The sequence below is a fragment of the Oratosquilla oratoria genome, chromosome 4 (assembly GCF_046742065.1).
Source record: "Oratosquilla oratoria isolate Oo_2021 chromosome 4, ASM4674206v1, whole genome shotgun sequence".
Classification (NCBI taxonomy): domain Eukaryota; kingdom Metazoa; phylum Arthropoda; class Malacostraca; order Stomatopoda; family Squillidae; genus Oratosquilla; species Oratosquilla oratoria.
Window position 1 is genome coordinate 26,704,394 of NC_134780.1, and position 7,500 is coordinate 26,711,893.

At 46.3% G+C, this 7,500-nt stretch overlaps 1 protein-coding gene across 5 annotated transcripts in view; it reads left to right on the forward strand.

The window, feature by feature from the left end:
* LOC143024696 (uncharacterized) overlaps nucleotides 1-7,500 on the forward strand; it is a 223,856-nt gene that overhangs the window by 163,476 nt on the left and 52,880 nt on the right. The window contains exon 1 of one of the 5 annotated variants that reach the window (XM_076183711.1): nucleotides 1,246-1,384. The exons of the other annotated variants lie outside the window; for them this stretch is intronic. The gene's annotated coding sequence lies outside the window, so the exon portion shown is untranslated. Of the gene's footprint in view, nucleotides 1-1,245; nucleotides 1,385-7,500 lie in introns of those variants that run through there. 5 annotated transcript variants of the gene reach the window in all.

Sequence of the window (7,500 nt, forward strand, 5' to 3'; positions counted from 1 at the left end):
CACACACACACACACACACACACACACACACACACACACACACACACACACTGTATGTACAATGTATATACAGTACCAATCCGTTCCGACTTGTTTTCTTGATGCGCGTTTTGTTATCGCGCCGACTGACTTTATCTCGATCATGAACCAGATGCCGGAGTATCCTTTTTTTTCCTACCAAGTGAATGCTGTTTATATATATATATATATATATATATATATATATATATATATATATATATATATATATATATATATATATATATATATAATATTTTTGTTTGGGGGGGAGTCGAGACCTCATTGTTTGTCCCCTTCCGTCTTAGGGGCGATGGTGTGGGGTGAGGGGGGAAGAGGGGATGGGGGGGACGGGTTAGGGGGGAAGGGGGGGAGAGGAGGAAAAGGGGGGGGGGGCGCGGCTCGATTATGCTGGCTCACATCGGCCGTCCTCTGCACAGCGTCAATTGTGTCGTGTTTACTTGTTCTCTCACGTTTCTCGCGGCCTCCTTTCTTACCTACGCACTGCCTCACCTCCCTCCTTTCCTTCTTCCTTTCTTACCTACATACCTCCTTTCTCCTTCCCAACCTATGTGACTTACTCTTACTTTCTTATCCTCTCCCTTCATCTCTCCCTCCCTCCCTCTCCTCTCTCCCTCCCTCCCTCTCCTCTCTCCCTCCCTCCCTCTCCTCTCTCCCTCCTCACTCCTCACTCCTCTCTCCTCCTTCCTCCCTGTACCATCTTCATCCATCTCTCCACTTCTTCGCTCCTCCCTCCTTCACTCCTTCTTCCCTCCTCCCTCTCCCATTTGCACCCATGTTTCCTTTCCTTCTTCCTTCCCTACTTGCCTATGTTCCTCTCGTGCCCCTCTCCCTCCCCCCCCTTTCCTGTTTTCCCACCTGGGCTTCCATTACTTCCGGTAGTAGTTTCTTCCCTCCACACATTGTTCGATTTGGGAAGCTGTGCTTCTTAACGCTCATTTCCTCACGGCCTTTCAGGCCTGGCCGTCTGTGTCCTTTATTCCCCAATATCATGTCTTAACGTTGCGTTTTTGATACCTGTGTATGTGTGTGTATGTATGTATGTATGTGTGTGCGCGCGTGTGTATGTACGTGTTTATGGTGCATACACGTATGTGTATACGTATTACACAATCACATTCCAACACGGTGAAGTAAGATTTTCATTATCTACCTTCACCCGCGCTGCGGAATCGTGGATTCGGACAAAACAATTTGAGGAATATGTGATTTGTGATAGGACGGATAAGGGGGCCTGGCTGGTTGGCCCGATTAGATACGGGGGCAGGACTCGGCACCTCGGCGGGTGCTCCACAGTCTCGTTCTGGGTTCGATTCCTGCGCACCGGACGGCGACGAAGCTCCCGGTAAGCCCGCCCGTTCGCCCGTCGGTGGGGAATCTTGTTCGAAGGTTAACGTCCCTCCTCGAAAGTTCACGCCCACGCCCGGAGGCGCCGAACGAGGATCCGGTCGGCGCCGAGGACGGTGTGAGGGGGCCTCGCTGTCCAGGTCGCCACGGAAGAATACCTCCTGATACGCATATCTGACGGCGGTGTTATCGTAGTGGCCGAATTAAAATTGGAGGCAGAGTGTTCTTTCGAGTCCCTCTTCCTTCCCCAAGAAGAGAGAGGCCTCTTTAAGCTGAATAGAATCGTCTCCTGGAACGAAGATGTTATAATGTACTTATGCCCCTTCAACCACGACGGAAAGCCCAGTTTATATGTGTATGAAATGAGTGTTTTGACACGGCTATCCCTCTTGTCAGGGGGAAAGGGCCTTTGGTGTATATAAGAGGATATTTCAACACTTGAGAAGACTAAGCCGCTCAGAGTCTGTCCTTAGGGAATATTGTGAACCCAGCAGAGAAACCAAGAACAAGTTGATGTGTTTTTACGTGTTTGTGTTTTGATGCATTTGCGGATCTCGGGGTCGAGTGGATCCCCCCCCTCCCCCTCGCCCCTCTTGCCCGACGAAAGGGCCTAAGGCGAGCTCACGCAAGGAGACGCTTAGTTGCGGGGCAAGTGGCCTTCACTGGTATTTCTGTACTGGAACTCTCTTGATCGTTAGGTGCACAAAGACACGCACATTTTGCGCCTGTGATTCCGGTGTGTGTGTGTGTGTGTATGTGTATTTACATAGTTGTATTATGTGTGTGTATGTGTATTTACATAGTTGTATTATGTGTGTGTGTGTGTGTGTGTGTGTGTGTGTGTGTGTGTGTTTCCCTACAGTAGTTGTATTTACCTAGTTGTATCTTACGGGAAGGGGAGCTACGTTCGTGAGGTCCCGTCTCTGTATTTCGCCATATCTAATTTGCTCTTAAATTCTTGTATTGTTTTTGCACACACTATTGTTTCGTCTAGTTTGTTCCATACATCCACCACTCTGTGGGGAAAGTGTTCTTTGTCAGGTCTCTTCTATAACTGTCCTTTGTGAGTTTCCTTCCATGTCCTTTGTGTTTCTTTTATCCCAATTTAATAAGTCTTCTCTATCAAGGACTTCTATACCTCTCATAATTCTGTAGATGGTCAACAAGTCACCTCTTTCTCTTCTTTGTTCCAGAGTCGGTAATTCTAGTTTTGACAATATGTGTTCATATGACAGTTTAGTATTGGGGCCATCTTCGTAGTTGCTCTCTGGATTCTCTCAATTTTATTTGTATTCTTTTTAGTACTGGGTGACGATAGTGTGCGTGCGTGCATGCCTCTGGGTGTGTATGTGTGTGTGTGCGTGTGTGCATGCGTGCATGCCTGTGTGTATGTGTGTGTGTGTGTGTGTGTGTAGTTAACTAATTAATTTACAAATTGTAGTATACGGTGGTGAAGCTATTCCTAAGGTATCGTCTCGTATCTCCACTTATCAAATTATCTCGTAAGTTCATAAAAGCTGTTGGCCTGTGTGTGTGTGTGTGTGTGTGTGTGTGTGTGTGTGTGTGTGTGTGTGTGTGTGTGTGTGTGTGTGTGTGTGTGTGTGCGTGCGCGCGCGCTTAATTTATCTAATTGAATGTAGAATAAAGTGGAGCTGTGCTCATGAGGTCCCGCCTTTTATATCTCCACTTACCAAATTTCCCTTCAATTTAATAATGTTGGTATGTGTATGTGTGTGTGTGTGTTTGTGTGTGTGTGTGTGTGTATGCGTGTGTGTGTGCACGCTCACTTAATTTATCTAATCAAATGTAGGATAAAGTGATTATGAGCTCCCGCCTTTTATATCTCCACTTACCAAACTTTCCCTTTAATTCAATAATGTTGGTATGTGTGTTTGTGTGCGTGCGTGCGTGTGTGCATGTGTGTATGTGTGTGCATGCGTGTGTGTGTGTGTGTGTGTGTGTTTGTGTGGGTGCGTGCGTGTGTGTATGTGTGTGTGTGCGTGCGTGTGTGTGTGTGTGTGCACGCGTGTATTTGTGTGTGTTAATGTGTGTGTGTGTCCGTGTGTGTGCACGCGTGTATTTATGTGTGTGTTAGTGTGTGTGTGAGTGTCCGTGTGTGTGTGTGTGTGGGCGCGTGTGTACATGTGTTTGTTTATGCATGCGTGTTTGTGTGCGTGCGTGTGTGTATGCGCGTATATGCGTGTGTATGTGTGTGTTTATGCGTATGTGTGTGTGTGTTTGTGTTTGTGTGCGTACATATGTGTGTGCCCCCCAGTGTGTGTGTGTGTGTGTGTGTGTGTGTGTGTGTGTGTGTGTGTGTGAGAGAGAGAGAGAGAGAGAGAGAGAGAGAGAGAGAGAGAGAGAGAGTTTTCCTAATTGTAATGTGTAGGACAAAAGATGCACAAATATCCGATCTGCGTCTCCATCGGTGAAACGTAGATTTAAATCGGATAACCTTCTTTACTCTGACTGGGTGTGGGTGCAGGTGTAGGTGGATGAAGTGGGTGAGTAGGTGGTTGGTTAGGTATGCGCGCACGTGGGCGTGTGTTTGTGTGTGTGTGTACGTGTGCACGCGCGCCTCTGCATGTCAACAGTCACCTCCCCAACGTTCTACTATTTCACAAGACCCCTCCCCCCCTTTTTTTTGAGGGGTGGGTTGATTGCCTTTAGCTTTTGACACTCCCCTAAATTATTATTATTATCATTATCTTATTCTTGGCGTCGGCGCCAGCGGCGGTGGCGGAGTCGCCGCAGTATCGGAAGGGATGCCGTGCATACCGACGCGGCCGATACGACGTAGGGTTCACTGTGGTCATTACGAAATGTGTCGGGTCCGCCAGGTGAGGCTACGTCACTCGCCTTTTATGTATTGTCCATGTGTAGCTTACCTATAAATGTTTGCGTATATATATATGTGGGTATCGCTCTGAACATGTATATCCTATCTTCATATGCATACATTTGTACATGTATATGTGCATGTGTATTTATGCGTATGTGAATGTGTGTGTGCGTGTGTACATAATTATGTGCATATGTATTCATGCGTATGTGAATGTGTGTGTGTGTGTGTGCACATAAGTGTGTGTGTATGTGAATCGTTTACAAAGGAATAAAGTCGCCTTAGGCCGTTGGAATAAATGTTGAACATTAAAATTTTAGGCATTGTCCTAATGACAATGCCCCTGCTATGGAGGGCGCTCCCCCTCAAGTGAATAAAATCGCCCGGCGGCAGGTAGAATTGTCAGGTGCAGCATCAATCCGTTGCTCCAGGTCTCTTGCAGGAGACCCACGGCCCCCCAAGTAACCGGCAACAGCCACTGGATGGTCCTTCAAGTCACTTAAGAAGGAATTATTGTGGCAATGTAACGCGAGGAATCCTGTGCCCTCCGAGTGGCCAGGCATGTTCTGCTTGAAGGGGTATCATACTGGGCTCCCACGGCCTGTTTGAAGGGGTATCACACTGGGCTTCCACGGGCTTCACCTGCCCAGACAGTTGAAAGTTCGTTTGAATAAAAACGACTTCGGTTACAATATTTTATTTTTCAAATTTCCGAATACCCAGAAATATCTTTCCTTCATATATATAACAAAGCTGAATGATAAACTTAAGAGCTATACAAATGTCGACATACTGTTGAAATGTGCTCAGAAAATTCTAGATTTCTGTAATAGAAGTCATGTTGTCATTATTCACATGGAGATTGGAGGTAGGAGGATGTCGGAGGAAAAACAGTCCAGTGTGATAACCCTCTTGAACATCTTAGTACTGGATGGTGACCTGAACATAGTTTTGATAGTGTGCTTCCTGTTACTCTTGGGAAGTATTTCTCTCTCTCTTTCTCTCTCTCTCTCTCTCTCTCTCTCTCTTTCTCTCTCTCTCTCTCTCTCTCTCTCTCTCTCTCTTCCTCCTACGCCAGGAGGCGCGTAGATGCGGCCGAAGCCGTCATCTTTGCCCTGTTATGTACTAGGACTGTTGTTGTTGGGGGTGGGGGGGCAGGTAACCAACAGTTGCTGCCTGGAATCGGAGAGGAGTGCTCTCATATCTGGAGGGATTTAGTGAAGAAGGGTTAGGTTAGGGCGTCGTTACTTGCGGCGAAGGTCGAGGGGATGGCGGTTCGAACCCTGACACCGGCGAAGTTGAACCAAGGACATGGTACATTAAATTCCACGCTACATAGTTCTCTGTAAGGGGCACCGTCCTAGCCTCTCGATAGGAGGAAGTCAAACGCAATGAACGCGAATTTCACGTCATTTGTCTCCTTCGCGAAATATATCGTATTTAACTTAATGGATGGAATATGTAGAACATATTGGTAGGTAGGCAGGCAACTGTAGGGTACAGGCATCAAGTAGCTAGAACCCTCAGTATTTTGACGTAGTATTCGTATGTAATAATGTAAATCTCACCAATGAAAGATATTTCTGAAGGAGCCTTTAACGGCCTACACCCCCCCCCCAAAAAAAAAAAAAAAAAAAAAAAGGATAGTCTTAGGTTGGGTCAATTAGACAATGTTTAAATGATCTCACCTTTTTGACGAGAGTAGATACTCGAGGTTATCATCAGGTAATGGACATTATCGCCTCTTCATGCTGATATGATTAATGATAACTTGGCCCCAGTGTCGATGTGTGCATGTGTGTGTGTGTGGGGAGGGTGACGGGCGAGCGGGGGGAAGGGGAAGGGTGGGGTGAGCTTTGGAATTTTTATGAAGACTTCTTTCCTGTGATGACGCTGAGGATGACAAGGGGCGGAAGGCGGGGGGAGGGGGGGCAGTGTCCACCTGGAGACGCTTAGCTGCGAGATATGTTATTAATTTACATATATGTGTGGTTCTTTATTCATCTATATTAATTTTTATATTTCTATTTTTATATATCGATTTATTTATATATTCGTTTATTGATTGTTTTATTATTTTTTATATTTTATTCGTTTTTATTTATTCTTGTATTTGTTTATTTTGTCGGTGGTCTTCGTTGGAGGGATACATTTCGCTCGTAATTCTGCATTGACTCTCATTGTGATAGTGATGATTATAATATTATTAATCGTCTGACATTTTGTCGTGTATTAATGATGTTTTGAAGATGGATTTTTATTGTATTTTTCAACGAAAAGATCACGATAAATGCTGGTCATGTTATATAATACCCGGGGAGTGGAACAAAGGGGGAGTGAGTGGGAGTAGGAGGAGGAGCAGGAGGAGGGGGAAGGAGGAGAAAGAAGATGAGGGGAGAAAAAGGAGGAAGAGGACGAGTAGGAGGACGAGGGGAGAAAGAGGGGGAGGAGGAGCAAGGGGATGAGGAGAAATTGGAGGAGGACCAGGAGGAAGGAGACGAGCAGAAATTGGAAGAGGACGAGGAGGAAGGGGACGAGCAGAAATTGTAGGAGGAAGAGACGACGAGGAGGAAGGGGACGAGGAGATATTGGAAGAGGAAGAGAAAGAGGAGGAGGAAGAGGAAAAAGAGGAGGAAGGGAACGAGGAGGTGGAGGAGGAATGGGAGGAAGGGGACGAGGAGTAGTAGTAGGAGGAGGAGGAAGAAGGGTAGTGGGTGGGTGTGGGGGGGGGGCTTGGCTGTCGATACGGGCTGCGGTCTGTCCTTCGGGTGATAATGATGAATGGCGAAATTACATAAAAAGATGAGCGTCAAACGGCGACGAGGAGGCGACCCCATTGGGACCCGGAGATGAGCGCGCGCACACACACACACACACACACACACACACACACACACACACACACACACACACACACACACACACACACACACACACACACGTACATGTGTGTTTAACTTCACATAATCGTGTGGATGTCACAAAGGAACACAAAGGAAGAACAAACAACAGCAGGCCTACTGGCCCTAACGAGGCTGTTTGGGTTTACTATACTAAGCTACAGTTAAGAAAACAGGGTAACTAGGCGATAGAAGATGAACTAACACTACTGCTACCACTATCCGATCCAATTACAATTAAATGCCGGGCTGTCAGATCTTTTATTGCAAGGGATAATATTTTATTTGCAGATTAGAAATATTTATCTTGGCGATTTTTATATGTCGTCAGAAGAAGATGTCTTAGGAGTCGCCGAGAGGTTGGTTGGTTTC